At 38.0% G+C, this 19,046-nt stretch overlaps 1 protein-coding gene across 1 annotated transcript in view; it reads right to left on the bottom strand.

Moving 5' to 3' along the window:
• Window positions 1-10,336: 10,336 nt before the first annotated feature.
• The window catches only part of LRMDA (leucine rich melanocyte differentiation associated), an 861,351-nt gene continuing 852,641 nt past the window's right edge, over window positions 10,337-19,046 (bottom strand). The window contains exon 7 of the mRNA XM_070364611.1: window positions 10,337-11,185. The gene's annotated coding sequence lies outside the window, so the exon portion shown is untranslated. The remainder of the gene's footprint in view (window positions 11,186-19,046) is intronic.

Genomic DNA, 19,046 nt, shown 5'->3' on the forward strand with positions numbered 1-19,046 from the left:
GAAGTACTCTGAATTCTGGAGAAGGCAATGGCACCCCACTCCAGTACTGTTGTCTGGAAAATCCCATGGATGGAGGAGCCTGGTAGGCTGCAGTCCATGGGGTTGTTAAGAGTCAGACAGGACTGAGCGACTTCACTTTCACTTTTCACCTTCATACATTGGAGAAGGAAATGGCAACCCACTCCAATGTTCTTGCCTGGAGAATCTCAGGGATGGGGGAGCCTGGTGGGCTGCCGTCTATGGGGTTGCACAGAGTCGGACACGACTGAAGTGACTTAGCAACCACTCTGAATTCCCATAGAGATTTGTTGCTGATGAAACAGCCTCTGTGAGGCATCTCATGATTGTCCTTCCGGTCCAGGGTTCATGCTTCACACCCTGTTAGTGTGAGCTCCTCGGTATTTCCAGCAAAGTCAAAGGTGGCTGGTCTTCCATAAAGCAAAGGCAGTCACGTATGTCTTGGACTCACACTCTCTCCTGCTACCTCATTCACCGTGGTCTCTACATCTGTATTCCTGGGGGCTTCAGGTGACCCATAATACCAGCCCCTCATTCCCTGGTCTAGGCTGCATGCCCACCTGCTGCTCTGATCCGACCACCAATGCCAACCATGCCTGCTTTATGGCTTTACATCTTTATTTTTATATTCACTCGTGCATTTAACAAATACTGGTTCAGCATCTTCTATGTGCAGGCACTCTGCTAGATGCTAGGGATACAGTGAGGCTTAGGGACATTTCCTGATAGCTCAGTTGGTAAAGAATCTGCCTGCAATGCAGGAGACCCCACTTTGATTCCTGGGTCAGGAATATCCACTGGAGAAGAGATAGGCTACCCGCTCCAGTATTCTTGGGCTTCCCTTGTGGCTCAGCTGGTAAAGAATCTGCCTGCAATGCAGGAGACTTGGGTTCGGTCCCTGGGTTGGGAAGATCCCCTGGAGAAGGGAAAGGCTACCCACTTCAGTATTCTGGCTTGGAGAATTCCCTGGTCTGTATGGTCCATGTGGTTGCAAAGAGTCGAACACGACTGAGTGACTTTCACTTTCACTTATGATTAATACGGTCCTTACATTTATGACTGTTAGAGCTTAGTGGAAGAGATAGACAGTAACCAAGTATATAAAAATAAATATGCAATTATAAATCATAATAAGTGCTAGGAGGGAAAATAATAGCATGCTATAAAAAAGAATAACACGGGACCTACTTGAGAAGGGTGGGTGGGAGTCAGTCTGTAGAATCCTTACTTCAGGGCCAAGGAACTAATCCTCCCCTTCTCCATCCTTGAGAATCGCCCTAAGCTGAAGAATCCCCAACCTAAGAAAACATACTTTTTCTGGAGCACTTACAGCCAATGATTGGTCCACAAGGGGATACAAGGCCTGAGTTCCTTGCCTCAAGGCAGGACAACTCTGAAGCAGGTCCCAGCTCCAGAGCTGCTGATGGGATTGGGTGCAGCTCCATCCAGTTTAGCTACTTTCTCTGCCCAGTCCTGCTCCTCTCACTTCCTTATAAGGACTAGCTCCTGAGGACACTTCCCAGGAGACCTGCATGCAAATCTTGGTCTCGGAACCTGGTTCCCTGAATACCTGACCTATAACATAACCCATCCCATGAGGAAGGATCATCCCAGCATAAAGAATAAGGAGACGTGTCTCTAGGCAGGGAGGACAGCAGTTGCAAAGGCCTAGAAAGAGAAGCACTGGATTGTAGACATTGGTCTGTTACGAGAGAGGATCCCGCCTCTCACACTGACATCCCAGGCCTTGGTAGCATGCCCTGGCCCTGCTCATCCACACCTCTCCTGATCCACCTCCCCACACAAATGTAAACCAATCTCCCTGCTGCTTCTGAGGCTCTGTATGGGCTTTCCAGCCTATAGCACCCTTCTCTTCTCTTATCAATTGCCATCCTTATTTTATTCTCAAAAACTTGATTTCAAGCTTATTTTCTCCTCTCAATTTGTACAATGCAGTGCTTAATTCGTAGTGATTCTGCTTTGTACATTTAGGTTTTGAAAAACAATTTTCTTGGGTAATCCTTAAGGCTCGATGCAGCCAAAAGATGTCTCATGGAAGGGATTATTTGGGCATTTCTACAGAATCCTCTTCTGCTTGGATTAAAGGACTGAGAGAGAGAGAGAGATGAAGGAAGGTACCAATGAGGGTTCTTGGTTATGCACAGCAGGACAGTGTGGCAAGTTCAAGAAGGAAAGACATTTCCTGGAAGACATTATGTCACTTGCAGAGTTATCTGGGAGAGAACCAGAGAACCTCCAAACCCGAAAACCTCACAACCTCTATCTCAGGCTACATCAGTGAGAGCATCACTTGGCTCAGACCCTGCAGCTCACAGTCACCCTTATGCTGAGTCAGGACATGTCACTAGAACGTCAGTCACTGCTGCCCTCAGAACATCTCTCTCTGCATCCCCTCAGAGCAGTGTCTGCTGTACTGAGTCCCTTGCTTCTGAATCAGAGCCTCAAGCAGGGGCATTGGGTCAGTGGAGCATAGGTCACATCCCAGCCCTGCAAGAGAAACTGCCAAATCAAGTTTCTGGCATCTGCTGCAGGGTACTGTGGACTCACAGGTGGGAAAATTGGAAGCTTGGGAAAAGTGTTCAAATGTGAAAAACAGCCAAGATAATAGTTAATGAGTACAAGATATGGACAGGGGAGCTGAAGACACAGCTTTAAGGGCCTCTACGACTGAAGTGACTTAGCAGCAGCAGGATCACTCTAGGAAGCTGACTTGTATCTGTGAGTCAGTGACCACCCCTCTCTCTCTTCACATCCAATCCCTGAGAAAGACCTGATTAATTCTTAACCATCTCTTAAAATCTTCTATCTCCCTACCAGCATTCTAGTCCAGAGGTCAGCAAGCCTCAGATTGCAAGCCAAATCCAGTCTACCCCCTGCTTTTGTGAATCATGGGTTATTGGACCACAGCCATCCCCACTCACTAGCATATTGTCTATAGCTATTTTGAGTGGAGTCCTTTTGCTAGAGATCACAGGGCTGGCAAAGCATAAGCTACTTATTACCTGATCTTTTACAGAAAAGGCTTGCTGACCTCTATCCTAGGCTAAACCATCTCTTACTGGACATCTGAAAGAGCTTCTCCTGACGAATCCCACATTTGTTAACAGAACCTTCAATCTGATGCCACGTGAGAGACAGAGTACTCATTGCAAAACATAAATCATTTTAGTCCAAGACAAAACTTTCAGCAGACTCCTCTTAAAATTGAGAGCAACAGTCTCAGTACGGCAATAGGGTTTTATTAACCTGCAAGGTTTAACTTGTATCTGCATGCATGGTGGACCAGCAGGATGATAAATACTGAGTGGAAGACATCAACAAACATGTTTAGAGAATATGGCTTTTTCTAGAGGTCAAGGATGGGAAATGGTGTTCTGACAAAGCATAAGACGAGAGCTTGACCCCAGATACCAGATACAGGGAAGGGCTTCTTCATTCCCAAGTCCCTCACAGAGCAAACAGCTATGGTGAACAATGCCTCGTGGAATGAGGGTTCAGCCAGCTGCAAGAAGCCTGCTTTTGCCACTCTCCTTTTCTTAAAAACAGCTTCCTGTCTTCCTCTTCCCTAACCTTTACCTGCCTGATACAAAGTCTCTGACTGTGGTCTTGCTTGCTTATCAGATGCAAGTGATGAATGCTCTGCATTCCAGCACATTTCTCTCTGCTGCATAAATGTGCTGCATTAACCACAAAAATAAATGGTTAATTGTCCACATCTAGGGAACTGCAGCAGGCCCATGCTTCAGGCACGCATAATGGTCATTCCTGAAGTGTACCTTCTGATCTGAGAGTCAGTACTCTCATAGGATCATTTCAGCACATTAAAAAAAAAAATTTGTTTGTGGTTTTTGCTGTGTTTTTATGTTGTTTTGTCTTGTTTTTCTAAAATATCTTTTTAAAAAAAATTAAGAGTTATATACAACTATCACTTGAACTACGCAATGAGGAGAAACTAGATATCAAGCAAATGAGTCAGTTATGTTATCATTTTGTGAACATATCTATCCATTTTATAATGTTTCATGGGTTAACAAATTTTAGTACTTGTAAGAATTGCTTTTTTATGTTATAAAACCTCCAATTGTCATAGGGCAAGTAGGTATCCTTCTCTTCAGACTGACTGCTCTGTTATTTTTTTAACACTCTTCCCAGGAACTGCTAAAGATATTTTTGCTTTATGTCAACATCAAAAGTATTCTCTCCTGGCCCAAACATGCAGTAATGAGTGCTCTCCAAGCAGCCCTGGGTATCTGTCTTTCTGCCTGTCTATCCATCCAACTATTCATTTATCTATCTTTTGTCTATTTATCTCTCGGTATCACTCTATCTATCGTCTATCACTTATCTATCACCTATGTACATATGTAACTATCATCTTTCACCTATCAGTCTTTTACTGGTTTGGAGCACAGTATTAGAAGTCAAAATTAGTTCTAGGACTGTATGGTGTAGGACTGTATAGGTATGATGACAACAGGCATATTACTTATTGTTAGATATCTAGAGTAAAAATTTTATAGGAATATGATATACATGCAGAACACTACACAAAACACAAGAGTAGAGCTTAGTGGGTTTTCCAAAACGTGGAAACTGCCATGCCATTTAACCACAACCCAGATTGAGAAACAGAACTGGACTGGTACCACCAAAAATCCCTCATGGCCCTTCCCAGTCATTGCCCCTCCAAAGGCAACAACTGTTAAAAGATCTATCCCATCGTGTCTCTTTACCTTGTCTTACAAGGACAGCATTAATACCCGGATTGGGGCTCACACACATCTTTTGGAGGGATGCAGTTCAACCTATAAGGGTCATTTTTGAAGCTCTGTAGTTAGTTGCATACCTAATTAGGATGTTGTATCTTTCTGGTAAGATGGTGGATCTCAGCCCTTGTGTGGGTTTCCATTTCCTAACTTACTGCTTCAATGTCCACCTGCTCTGCCGCTGTGAACTCTGCCACCTCATTTCAAGTCCGTAAGGCTGTGGATTCCCACCACCAGACCTAAGGACAAGATGGTGGTAGGGGACACTCCAAGGCGAGAGGACCTGGGCTCACCTGATGCAGCTGCAGTTTAGCAAGAGTCAACGCCTCTCAGCGTTTATTATGTCACTGGTCAATTTCTTGTGCCTTCAGATAATTTGGTCCAGCTGTTTTGACTGTTACCTGTGAGAGTAATTGCTCCCCCCTTTATAGTACTATTCCTATAAGTCACCCTATATTTCACCCTTGCACAAGTACAGTATGCTTTAATTACCTAAACCTCACACGAAACTTTACCATAAAGCTTTGTTTTTCTTGTTCCAGAGAGTTTTGGCTCTTCTTGCCATTTACCATTCCATATAAATTCTGGAAGAAGGTTTTCAATTTCAATGACAAAAAACAAGTCTATAGGTCAAAGATATAGTCTATATTTGTTCGGCACTATTAAACTGAGAGATTAATTTGAAGAGAACTGACATTATTACAACACTACATCTTTCAATATATGGATATATCCATCCCATATATCCATGGGCATATCCATCCCTATCTTTATCTACACCTATTTAAATTTCTCTCAATATTTCTTTGTACTTTTCAGTGTAGAGAACTTGTACATCTTTCATTAGACTTCTCCTTTAGAATGTGAAGTTTTATGTTGTTTTAAATGGTGTTTTTAAAATTTCATTTTCTAAATGCTTGTTGCTGGTATACAGTACTATAATTATTTATATCAAGTTTGTTTTTTGCATTCTTTCAAAATTCACTTATTAATACTAAAGTTTGTTCTTACTGTGGATATTTCTTGAATTTTCCACAAAATATAATCTGCAAATAATATAGTTTTATTTTTTAATTTCCAAACTTTTCATTCCTTGTATCTTCTCACTTACCTCCTTTTTTGAACTGTCTAGAACTTTACCTACTGTGCCAAATAGGAGTAGGGGTAGGTGGCATCTTTCTGTTGTTGATCTCAGTAGAGAAGCTTTCAACAGTTGACCGTACATGAAAATTGTGTTAGCTGTACATTTTTATCAGATACTTTTGTTTAGGAAATTCCCTTCCATTATTGGGTTGATTTCTGAATGTTGAAACAAACTTAAAAACCCAACTTGATTGTAGTATATTTTGCCTCTTTATATCTTTAGATTTCATTTGCTAATGGTTTGGTTATAGTTTGCATCTTTCTTATGAGATTGACATATAATTTTCCTTTCTTGTAATGTCTTTGTCATGTTTTATGTCAAGAATGTTTGCTGCAAAAAAAATGAGAATACCAGCTTTTTATTATCTCTTGAAAAGTTTATGTAAGATTATTATTGATTCTAGTTTACATATAGTACAGAAAGAATTCACCATTGAAGCCACTTGGGCTTGAAGATTTCTCTTGGGAGAAATTTTAATTAAAAATTCAATTTCTTTATCACCTATATGAATAATCACATTTTCCATTTCTTCTCGTGTCAGTTTTAGTCAATTGCTTTTAAAAATTTGTGAATGTTTCATAAAGATTTTCAAATTTGTTGGCACAAGGGGCTCATGATCTACTCCTTCTGTGTTTATAGGATCTGGATTTTCATCCCCTTATTCATTACTGATATTTGCAATCTGTGCCTTTTTTTTTTCTTGATCAACCTTCTTAGGGGCTTATTGAGAAAAAGGCCAGAATGCATAAATGAGAAGTATCAGGAATTAATGACTAATGCAGCTCTGAATATTAAAGTACATTTTTTTCTATCTATCTTGAATAGATTAACAGGAATAGACATAGTGATCATATAGTAAATTTACCTTTACATTTTGAAGAAATTGCCAAACTATTATCCAAGGTTTCTGTATTATTTTACATTATCATTAGCAATGCACAAAGTTTCCATTTTTTTCTACATTCTCACCAATATTTGGTTACTACATTTTGTTTTGGCTACAGCCATTTCAGTGGGTGTATAGTGATATCTCATTGTGATTTTAATTTACATTTCTCTAACAATAATAGTAAGTACTTTTTTGTACTAATTAGCCATTTTTACAAATTCTTTGATAAAATGACTATTCAAATACTTTACATTTTAATTGCATTTTTGTCTTATTATTAAGTTATAGGGATGATTTAAATATGTTAAATAGGAGGCATTAAAAATCCAGGATGTTTTCAGTCTGCCTTGGGTTTTACTGTCTTATAGTCGCTTTTGAGTCTCATGGTTCATGTATGCAGCCTCAGAGTAAGGAAGGAGTGTAAAAATAGCTTGCAGATTTTGTGTCTCCACTGAGCACATACACAGATTAGGCCAAGAATATGTTTGCCCCATTTGGGAAAACTAAGATCATGGCATTTGGTCTCATTGCTTCATGGCAAATAGATGGGGAAACAATAGAAATAGTGAAAGACTTTATTTTGGGGGGCTCCAAAATCACTGCAGATGGTGACTGCAGCCATGAAATTAAAAGATGCTTGCTCCTTGGAAGAAGAGTTATGACCAATCTAGACAGCTTATTAAAAAGCAGAGACTTTAGTTTGTCAACAAAGGTCCTTCTAGTCAAAGCTATGGTTTTTCCAGTAGTCATGTATGGATGCGAGAGTTGGACCATAAAGAAAGCTGAGTACTGAAGAATTGATGCTTTTGAACTGTGGTGTTGGAGAAGACTCTTGAGAATCCCTTGGACTGCAAGGAGATCCAACCAGTCCATCCTAAAGGAGATCAGTTCTGAATATTCACTGTAAGGACTGATGCTGAAGCTGAAACTCCAATACTTTGGCCACCTGACGTGAAGAACTAACTCATTTGAAAAGATACTGCTGCTGGGGAAGATTGGAGGTGGGTGGAGAAGGGGACGACAGAGGATGAGATGGTTGGATGGCATCACAGACTCAATGGACATGAGTCTGAGGAAACTCTGGGAGTTTGTGATGGAAACTTGGCGTGCTGCAGTCTATGGGGTCGCAAAGAGTCAGACACAACTGAGCAACTGAGCTGAACTGAATGGACTAAAGGTTACATGGTACCTATAATCTTGGAGTACTAGAATGAAGCCATTGGCCTTTCTTCTTGTTTGTCTCAGAGAAATCATTTCCATTTAACATGAGCGTTACCACTGCCCCAGATGGAAGGAGTCCCCCTTCCCCTGTGTTAGTCCTCATGGTCTGCCTCTCCTGGGCACAACACCCACATCACCTGTTAGAGGAGAGGTTAGTGAGAGTAGTTCTAGCAGCAAGCCTGAATGCCAGACTCCCACTGTTGTTGCCCGAACTTCAGCAGCTTATCAAAGATTGTCATATGACTTTGGTACAATTCCAGAGTGATGACACGATCAGTTTTGTTCATTTCTTTCAGTTTTCTGAGGACAGGACTTGCTGATCTCATTTGGCCAGAGTCAGGAGTCTTGACCTTCACATTCTTGACTTTCAAACTTTCTTCTATTTAATATTCACATTTAATTCTACACAGTTTCTTCTAAGAACAGCTTAAGTTGCATTGAATACTTTTTGATATGTCTTAATTCATTATAATTCATATTAAAATACTTCATAATTTCCATTTTGATTATCTGCCTGATGGGTCATTTATAACTGTATTGTTTAACTGCACGTTATAAAAATCTTTTATTATTGATTACTGGCTTCATTAAAGCATTTTAAAAGAGAAAATTCTAAATCAGTCTTGACTTTTCCCTCATCCCAGAGCACGTTTGGCAATATCTGGAGACATTTGTTTTTGACAACCTTATTGGAGGGGAGCTGATTCTAGCACCCAGTGGAAACAAGGACAGGACTACTGCTAAGCATCCTATAATGCGTACCTAGGAGAGCCCCTCACAACAAAGAATTAGTCCAAGATGTTAACAGTGTCCAGGATGAGAAACTCTGAAATGTTGACACTAACCTCAAAATTGAGCTTCTCACAAATTTTGGTAAATGTTTCACACTTACTAGAAAGGAATGTGATTCCTTTCACTGTCTGATTCATTCCTCCATTACATTCATGTTTGTTAATTATGTTTTTAATGGAGTCTGTATTCTTATTAATTTTTTGTCTGCTGGTGCTATCAGTTATGAAGAGAGGTATGTTAAATCTCCCATATTACTTATGGATTTCTTTCTTTCTCTTTTCTAGTTTTTCAATTATTGCTTTATATATTTTAAAGTGGTTTTTAGGTTCATAAAAATGTAATGTTTTTCTATCTTCCAGGCAGTCAAGTTTTTGTCATTATAAAATTCCCCCTAGTAATGCTTCATGCATTATAAGATATGAGGTTTCTTACGGCTAATGTTTCCATATCTTTTTTCCCATCCTTTTGATTTTCTACTTCTCTATAAATTGTCCTGTTCCTTTTAAGCATAATATCATTAGGTTTGGAGTTTTATCCAGTTGAATAGTATTTGCCTTTTAATTGAAATATTCATGTAATTCTTAAGAGTCCCTTGGACTGCAAGGATATCAAACCAGTCAATCCTAAAGGAAATCAATCTTGAATATTCATTGGAAGGACTGATGCTGAAGCTCCAACATTTTGGCCACCAGATGCGAAGGGCTGACTTATTTGAAAAGACTCATGCTGAGAAAGATTGAGGGCAGAAGCAGAAGGGGGCAACAGAGGATGAGATGGTTGAATGGCATCACCAACTCAATGGCCACAAGTTTGAGCAAACTGGAAAACAGCGAAGGACAGGGAAGCCTGGTGTGCTGCAGCCCATGGGGTTGCAAAGAGTCAGACACAACTTAGCAACTGAACAACAACATGCTATTTACATGTAATATTGTTACTAATGTATTTACATCTGTCATCTTTTAATGATATTTTTCAGGCATCATCTACTTTTGATTCCTTTTTCTGTCCTTGCTTTAGACATTTTTGATTAATCAAATATTTTTTATTATTTTTTCCTCTTCATTTTCATGCTTACTACAAGTGAAGTTTTCTTCTATTCTTTTAGTGATTATCCTAGATATTACATAATGCATTATTTAGAATCCAACATAAGTTAGTAGTTGTACCTCTTCTTGGATAATTTTGAGGTTAGAATACTTAACCTGCATTTGTTCCTTGGTATCTTTGGTGTTTTTTGTATTGCTATCATACATTTTCATTTTGTATATATATTTGTAACCTCACAAGACATTTTTTTTTGGTATAGTTGGTTTATCCAATTATTTACCTTTTCCTTTGTGTCCTTCATTCCTTCTTACATATCCTGATTCCATCTGCTGGGAGGTGGAGGTATTGAATAATACCCTCTGAACTGAGAAGAAACACTGAGACTGAAAAATGAAGCAGGCGACTCCATAAAGTATAATTATGAAGTTTATTGTGGGAAACTTACACATGGGCAGGATGTGGGGACAATGATCCAAAGGCATTTGCAGCTGTGCTTGGAGGAGCTGGAAGGGGTACAACAGGCTAAAGCTAAAAATAGAATTGGGCTACCAACTGAGAAGCATGTCTGCAAGATGGGAACCAAGGATTTTTTCCTCTCCCTGAGGGTCTCATGACCATTTAACCATTTGAAACAGAAAAAGGCATTCTTCCAGATTCCAAAGGTAGAAGCTGATGGGGAACTCATCTGGCGTAGGCACATTCCTTGTGAGCTAGGTACTGCTCAGTCACAGGGAAAGGAGAGGGTGCAGGACAGCCAGGCTAAGATGAAGCTGACCGTACGGACACAGTGTGGTTCACCACACACCATCAGATTATTTCCCTTCCATCAGAGCTCTCTTTAGTATTTATTTAACATAGAATTGCAGACAGCAAATTCACTCAGTCTTTGTATATCTAGAAAGTATCTTTATTTTTTTCTTCACTTATGAAAGATATTTCTGTTACATTTGGAATTATACAGTGTATTAAAAAGCAGAGACATCACTTTGTGGACATAGGTCTGTCTAGTCAAAGTTATGGTTTTTTTAATAGTCATGTATGGATATGAAAGTTGGACCATAAAGAAGGCTGAGCACTGAAGAACTGATGCTTCTGAACTGTGGTGCTGGAGAAGATTCTTGAGAATTGCTTGGACTGCAAGAAGATCAAACCAGTCAATCCTAAAGGAAATCAACCCTGAATATTCATTGGAAGGACTGTTGTTGAAGCTGAAGCTCCAATACTTTGGCCATCTGATGTGAAGAGCTGACTCGTTGGAGGGAGCTGATGCTTTCCCAGACCCTGATGCTGGGAAAGATTGAAGGCAAAAAAAGAAGGTGGTGGCAGAGGATGAGATGGTTAGATAGCATCACCAATTCAATGAACATAAATTTCAGCAAACTCCAGGACACAGTGGAAGACAGAAGCCTGGCGTGGTGCAGTTCATGGGGTTGCGGAGTTGGACATGACTTAGCAAATGAACAACAATGATGGTGTGATTACATGGTGGTAGTTTTTGTTTGTTTGTTTTTTTAGCACCTTAAATATATCATTCTGTTGTTCGTAAGCTGCTATAGTTTCTCTTGGGACCTCAGCGGTCTGTTATATTCTTGTTTCTTTTAAAGGTAATGCATCTTTATATTGGCTCTTTTCAAGTCCTGGAAGTGAGTTCAGGGTAGTTTGGGCAGACAACTCTAGAGTGTTTGATCAGAACATGGCGTAGATATGTGTATGTGGGCTTGGGGTGAGTACCTTCTCTTGGCTATTGTAGATTTTTTATTAAATGGGGAGGGGAACTATCTTAATCAAGTTGAGATGCTACCACAACATAACATAGATTGAGTGGCACAAACAATAGACAGTTATTTTTCACAATTCTGGAGGCTGGTGAGTCCAAAATCAAGGTGCTGGCAGATTCAACCCTTGGTGATAACTTTCTTCCTGGTTTGCAGATGGCTGCCTTCCACTGTATCCTCACATCATAGAGTGAACTAGAGTCCTGGTCTCTCTCCCTCTTCTTATAAGGACACTAATCCCACCACGGCAGCCTTACCCTCATGACCTCATATAAACCTAACTACCTCTCAAAGGCCCCATCTCTAAATCCCATCACAATGGAAGTTAGGACCTCAACATATGAATTTTAAGGGACACAAATGTTTAGCCCACGACAGGCACAGAGGGACAAAAGACATTCAGTCTTTCATCTAATAGCTAGGCATTGATTCTATAACAAAGGTTAAACTGTAAAATAAGGACTGAAAGAAAACAAATAAGATAGGCAATTATAACAGTAGAGAATACAAATGATACAGGCTACAATACTACAGAAATTATGCAAATAACAATTGAGCAATGAGAGGGGGGAAAATGGGAGATAGAAAAGTCTGCTGATCTTTAAAAGCTAGAAATCCAAGGATATCATTTAAAGCACATAAATCAAGTATGGTCTGTTCTTCCCAGGGCCTATTTCTGCTACATGAATTAGATCATATGTACCTGATTTGAAGTTGGTAGCGATGATGCTGGCATACTGAGGAAGTCACATTTATCCATGAAAGATATTTATCAGAGTGTTAAATTTCAAACCATAAGGGAATGGTGGCAAGTTCCAGAGGAGTACAAAACTGAACCTAAAGCCCAGCGACTCCTTATTGCCCTTCTTGGCTCTCCTTTTCCATGTGTGCTACCTCTGATGGCTTGCTGCACATTACTGCCCAGCCATTGTGACTGCTGCCCTTGCTTCCAGAAATCAACAGATGCAACACCTGCTCATACCTCCTCCGCTCAAACTACTTGCATTTTTGTTTTTCTTTAAATACTGTATTTATTGTTCATTCCTCTATTTATTAAAAACTTAACATCATTCGTTGACTGCCTGATTATTGGGCAAGGGTTTAGATTTTGAACGGTCTGATCCTAACTCTATTTTCCCCAAAGCATGTTATATTTAGGAGAGAGCTTTCTTAAGTATGCACACAAATACCAAACCTTAATAACACACAAACATGAAAATTTAATAACAGATGGCCAAGAAGCACGTGAAAAGATGCTCAACATCACTAATTATCAGAAAAATGCAAATCAAAACTACAATGGGGTGTCACCTCAGAATGGCCATCATCGATCTACAAACAACAAATGCTGGAGAGGGTGTGGAGAAAAGAGAAGCCTCCTACACTGTTGGTAGAAGTGTAAATTGGTACAACCACTATGGAGAACAGTATGGAGGGTCCTTAAAAAACTGCTGTATGATCTAGCAATCCCATTCAAGGGGCATATATCTAGAGAAATCCATAACCCTAAAGGAAAACTTGCAACCCAACGTTCATGGTAGCACTATTTCCAATACCCAAAACATGGAAGCAACCTAAATGATTACTGACAGAGAATGGAGTAAGAAGATGCGGTACGTATATACAACAGAATAGTACTCAGCCGTAAAAAATAACGAAATAATACCATTTAGAGCAACATGGATGACCTAGAGATTACCTTACTAAGTGAAATAAGTCAAAGACAAATTTCATATGATATCACCCGTATGTGGAATCTGATTTTTAAAAAGATACAAATGAACTTATCTACAAAACAGAAACAGACTTAAACTTATTAGAAACAAACCTACAGTTAACAAAAGGGAAATGTGGTAGGGAGGATAAATCAGGAACTTGGGATGAACACACACACAATACCATATATAGGATAGATAACCAACAAGGACCTACTCGATATTCAAGGAAGCACTACTCAGTATTGTGTGATAATCCACATAAGAAAAGAATATAAAAAAGAATGGATATATGTATAACTGAATCACTTTTCTGTACACCAGAAACTAACACAAAATTGTAAATTAACTATACTCTAATAAAATTAAAATATTAAAACACTAACGATAAGAAGAATACATGACTGAATAAAGTCAGATAGCAGAGGAAGAGGAGAAAAAATTTAAAGCTAACTTATTTATTGCCCACTTAAGACATTGTATTTCCACCAAAGAAACAGAACCAGTGAAAAAATATATATGTACATACACACAGAGCAGAGAACTAGTTTCTTTAATTGTACAATTGGGTAGGCAAGCTGTAATACACAGAGTACTCCACAGCAAAGGCAAGCTACAAACTCTTGGATAGGGACAAGACTGTAGTCTACAACGGGACTTTCTTCTTCCTCAGGAAAATGTCAGGTTTCCTGCTCTTAAGACCTTTCAATTGATTAGATTAGGCCCACCCACATTATTAAGGATAATCCTTTACTTAAAGTTAACTGATTAACAGATGTTAATCACATCTGCTGAATACCTTTTATTTTATTTTTTTTAATTTAATTTAATTTTTTAACTTTACAATATTGTATTGGTTTTGCCATATATCAAAATGAATCTGCCACAGGTATACACGTGTTCCCCATCCTGAACCCTCCTCCCACCTCCCTCCCCATACCATCCCTCTGGGTCGTCCCAGTGCACCAGCCCCAAGCATCCAGTATCGTGCATCGAACCTGGACTGCTGAATACCTTTAATGCAGTACCTAAACTAGCATTTGATTAAATAACTGGGTACTATAGCCTAGACAAGTTGACACACAAATCTGACAATCACAGAAAATAATAGATAATTTCAAAAAAAAAAAAAGATGATTAAGGATATAAGATACAGTTAAAGCTTCCCTAATAGCTCAGTTGGTAAAGAATCCACTTGCAATGCAGGAGACCCCAATTTGATTCCTGGGTCTGGAAGATCCCCTGGAGAAGGGATAGGCTACCCATTCCAGTATGCTCGGGCTTCCCTTGTGTCTCAGCTGGTAAAGAATCTGCCTGCACTGTGGGAGACATGGGTTTGATCCCTGGGTTGGGAAGATCCCCTGGAGAAGGGAAAAGCTACCCACTCCAGCATTCTGGCCTGGAGAATTCCATGGACTGTATAGTCATGGGTCGCAAAGAGTTGGACATGACTGACTTTCACTTTCACATATAGTTACAGATATGAAAGTAATCTCTAGCAAAAGTACAAGACTTCCTAAATATCAAGATAATCACAAAATCAAAAAGGAGAGAAAAGAATATATACTGAAATAATTTAAATGATATGAACAAATAAGTGAACTATAGAATAATATAAACCAAAAGCATTTACATATCAATATTTTCACATGAACTAAATCTGTCTCTTAAGACATAATTTTGGGTTGGATTAAAAAGCAAAACTTGTAGGCCAGTCACTGTAAAAGTCTTTCAACTTTGCTGATCATTAGAAAATTTTCATAATGACACATTTGTACATCAACATTGATAGGGAAAAATAAAAGCAAAACACCAGTCTTTGTTCCATATATAGTACATGCGACACAAAATTTGAAAAAAAAAAAAAAAAAGGGCAAATATAGACAAGAAAGATAAAATGAAAAGAGAGTAGATTGGCCAACCTCAATACACAATGTTGAATTCTTTAAAAAAAAAAACTAAAAAAATAAAAAAGACAAAGTCACTTTATCAGGCTAAGTACAATACAGTACTATGATTACATGCATTCAGAAGCACAAATCACAGCTGTGAAACTACATGGATAAACAGAAACATACTAGTCTAAGATCTTAATTCACCTTTCCTTAGAAGGTATATTAATTGACATATTTTTAGCTTCAACACTGAAAATAAAGAATATACCCTTTTTTCAAGGAATATAATATTTGGAAAGCTTGCCCATATACAAGATTATTTTGAAGCTTCCAATAAATTTCTAAATAATACCAAAAATGTTCTATGCTCACAATCATACAGCACCAGTAATTAGCATTACAAAATACTAATAACAATAATACAATAAAGTCCTATAAGCAGCTCTTTTGTCAAATATAAAATTCAAACTAAAGTAACAGAATATCTAGAAGAGAATGAATTAAAAACTCTAAAGATCAAATCCTATCCATTTACATGGTAGAAATACAAATGGAAAAATACAGATGGAAAGTACATCTATTTGAGTAAATATGCAAAGCTTGGGCTCAATATCTACCATTTTGTTTTTAATTAACTTTTACCTCTACACCACTATTAAAAACTTCCAGTTCTAGATGATTTCATAAAGGAAAGTTTCATAGGAAAACCTTTAAGAAAAAATTTAAAATCCCTATAAACCATTTAAAATTATTAATAAAGGGGAAAGTCCAAATTGATCTTATGAAGTGAGCATAATATTGGTATCATAATCCAATGAAGAAAGTGCAATAAGAGAAAACCATATAAAAACTCACTCATGTATATCAACTGATAATTCTAAAATTAGTTTCAGACTCAATTTATAAGTATATTACAAGAATGACAGTATAAAAATGTGGAATTTATTCTAGAAATGCAAAGATGGTTCAATATTTTAAATATAGAAATATAGTCAAAGCTATGGTTTTTCCAGTAGTCATGTGTGGATGTGAGAGTTGGATCATAAAGAAGGCTGAGTGCCAAAGAATTGATGCTTCTGAACTGTGGTGGTAGAGACTCTTAAGAGTCCCTTGGACAGCAAGGAGACCAAACCAGTCAATCCTAAAGGAAATCAATCCTGAATATTCACTGGAAGGACTGATGCTGAAGCTGAAGCTGAAGCTCCAGTACATTGGCCACCTTGATGCTCATTGGAAAAGACCCTGATGGTGGGAAAGATTGAGGACAGGAGAAGAAGGGGGTGCCAGAGGATGAGAAGGAAGTTTGCTATAGGGAAGCCTAGAGTGTTGCAGTCCATGAGGTCACAAAGAGTCGGACATGACTCAGCAACTGAACAACAAATATAACTTAATGTATTAATGGACTTACAGAAATAAATTTTAGGATTCTTTCCACAGATGCTGAAAAATGCATTTAGTCATTAAACATCAATTTCTGTAGTTTAAAACTTTCAGTAAAATAGGAATGTATCGCTAAATGTAGAACTTAAATTTATGATTTAATAAAAATATCAAATATATAGAAATAAATCTAGCAAAAGAAATGGAAGACATTTTCAAAGAAAGTGCAGATCTTTAGAAATAAAGAAAGAAAATAAATTGAGGGATAAATGATCATTAGGGATCTGAGGACTTAATATGGCAAAGATTATAATTTCTTCCTAAAAAGATATATAGATTCGGTATAATCCTAATCAAAATTTTGGCAGGTTGCTTTTTGCCGAAATTTTAAGTGGATTTTAAAGTTTAGATGGAATCTCCAAGGACCAAGAATAGTGAAGATAATGTTAAAGAAAAAAACAGAAGCACAAAACTTTTCTAATGGATATGGATTTTTTATATAATTGCATTCGTTGAGACAATGTGGTCTTATTCAAGGAAAGACAAATAGATTGGTGGAACACAACAGTGAGTCCAGAAACAGGCCTACACATATGGAGACGCTTTGTGGCAAAGATGATATCACAGAATGGTCTTTCTAATCAGTGATGTTGGTCACTGGATATTCATGCATTAAAACAAATCTTCTCAGTACCTTCCACCATACAAATAGTTGATTTGCAAGGTGGAATAAAGATCTAAATATAAAAAGTGAAACAGTAAAGTGTCTAGAAGATAATATATATCAACATATATTTGTGATGTTGATGCAGCAAAGATGTTGTAATGGGAAAAGACAAGAGTAACCATGAAAGAGGATTAGAAAATTAGGGTTCATAAAAATATATTCACTCATCCAAAGACACACGTAAAAGGATAAAAAGACAAGTCCCAGTGTGGGAATGGAGAAGGCAATGGCACCTCACTCCAGTGTTCTTGCCTGGAGAATCCCAGGGACGGGGGAGCCTGGTGGGCTGCCATCTATGGGGTCGTACAGAGTCGGACACGACTGAAGCGACTTAGCAGCAGCAGGAGCAGCAGTGTGGGAAAAGACATTTGTACCATATAAAGTCAACAAAAGTCAGAGTAAATAACAGTTAGAAGGTTACTGAAAAACAGGTTCAAGTTTTACCCCATTTTTTATGAAAATAATAAATCTACAGTAATTCAAACAACTAGCCCATGAATAGGTAAATCAACAAATGGAACAGAATAGAGTCTAGAATTAGTGGGGGAAGAAAAATGTTTCCCACTGTTTTCCATATTAAAAAAAAAAAAAAACCCTGATTCTTATCTCCTGCCAATCTGCCTAGTCTTACTTTTTCAGTTGGTTAAAGACATGAGCATAAAAATCATAGTCTTCCAACTTTAGATGATTCAAAAAAATGGAAAGATATTCTGTGCTCTTGGATTGGAAGAATTAATATTGTTAAAATAGCCATGCTACCCAAAGCAGTTTACATACATGCCCTCATAAAACTCCTAGAAGAGAATGTAGGCAAAACATTCTCTGATGTGAGTTAAAACAATATTTTTTTTAGATCAGGTTCCCAAGTCAAAAGAAAAAAAGCAACACATACACATGTATGCACGCACATATAATCTGGAATTACCATGGCCTAAAATTCTGTTTTCATACTAGACAATTAATGGCAGAAGTGGCCTTCCATACCTCAGCCCAAACTTTAAACAACATTCAGGGAGTAAAATAACATGTCAGAGAAAAAACCCAGTTGAAGATGAACATTTAGCTATGTTATATTAACCAGGAGAGGTATATTAGATGATATGCAGCTCTTAACTCTTAATTCCAATCAGAGAAAAATGTGGCAAATGTCTGACAAGAAGATACATCTATAATAATCACCTTCACAATTCCATCATCTTTGTTACTATATTGCAATGATGATTGAGATATTAATTAAGTGACTGTGCTCCCTTTAAGTTGTCATTTCAGCAATAAAAAAACTAATAGTGAGTCTCCCAAGGCCAAGGAAACAAAACCAAAAGTAAGCAAATGGAACCTAATCAAATTCACAAGCTTTTGTATAGCAAAGGAAACCATAAACAAAATGAAAAGACAACCTACAGATTGGGAGAAAATATTTGCAAATGATGCAATTGACAAGGGCTTAATATCCAAAACATGTAAGCAGCTTATACAACTCTATATCAAATAACAAACATCCAATAAAACCTGGGCAGAAGTCCTAAAGAGACATTTCTTCCAAGAAGACATACAAATGGACGATAGGTACACGAAAAGATGCTCAACATCGCTAACTATTAGTGAAATACAATTGAAAACTACAATGATGTATATAACCTCACACTAGTCAGAATG

Source organism: Bos mutus, chromosome 28, assembly GCF_027580195.1.
Source record: "Bos mutus isolate GX-2022 chromosome 28, NWIPB_WYAK_1.1, whole genome shotgun sequence".
Classification (NCBI taxonomy): Eukaryota; Metazoa; Chordata; class Mammalia; order Artiodactyla; family Bovidae; genus Bos; species Bos mutus.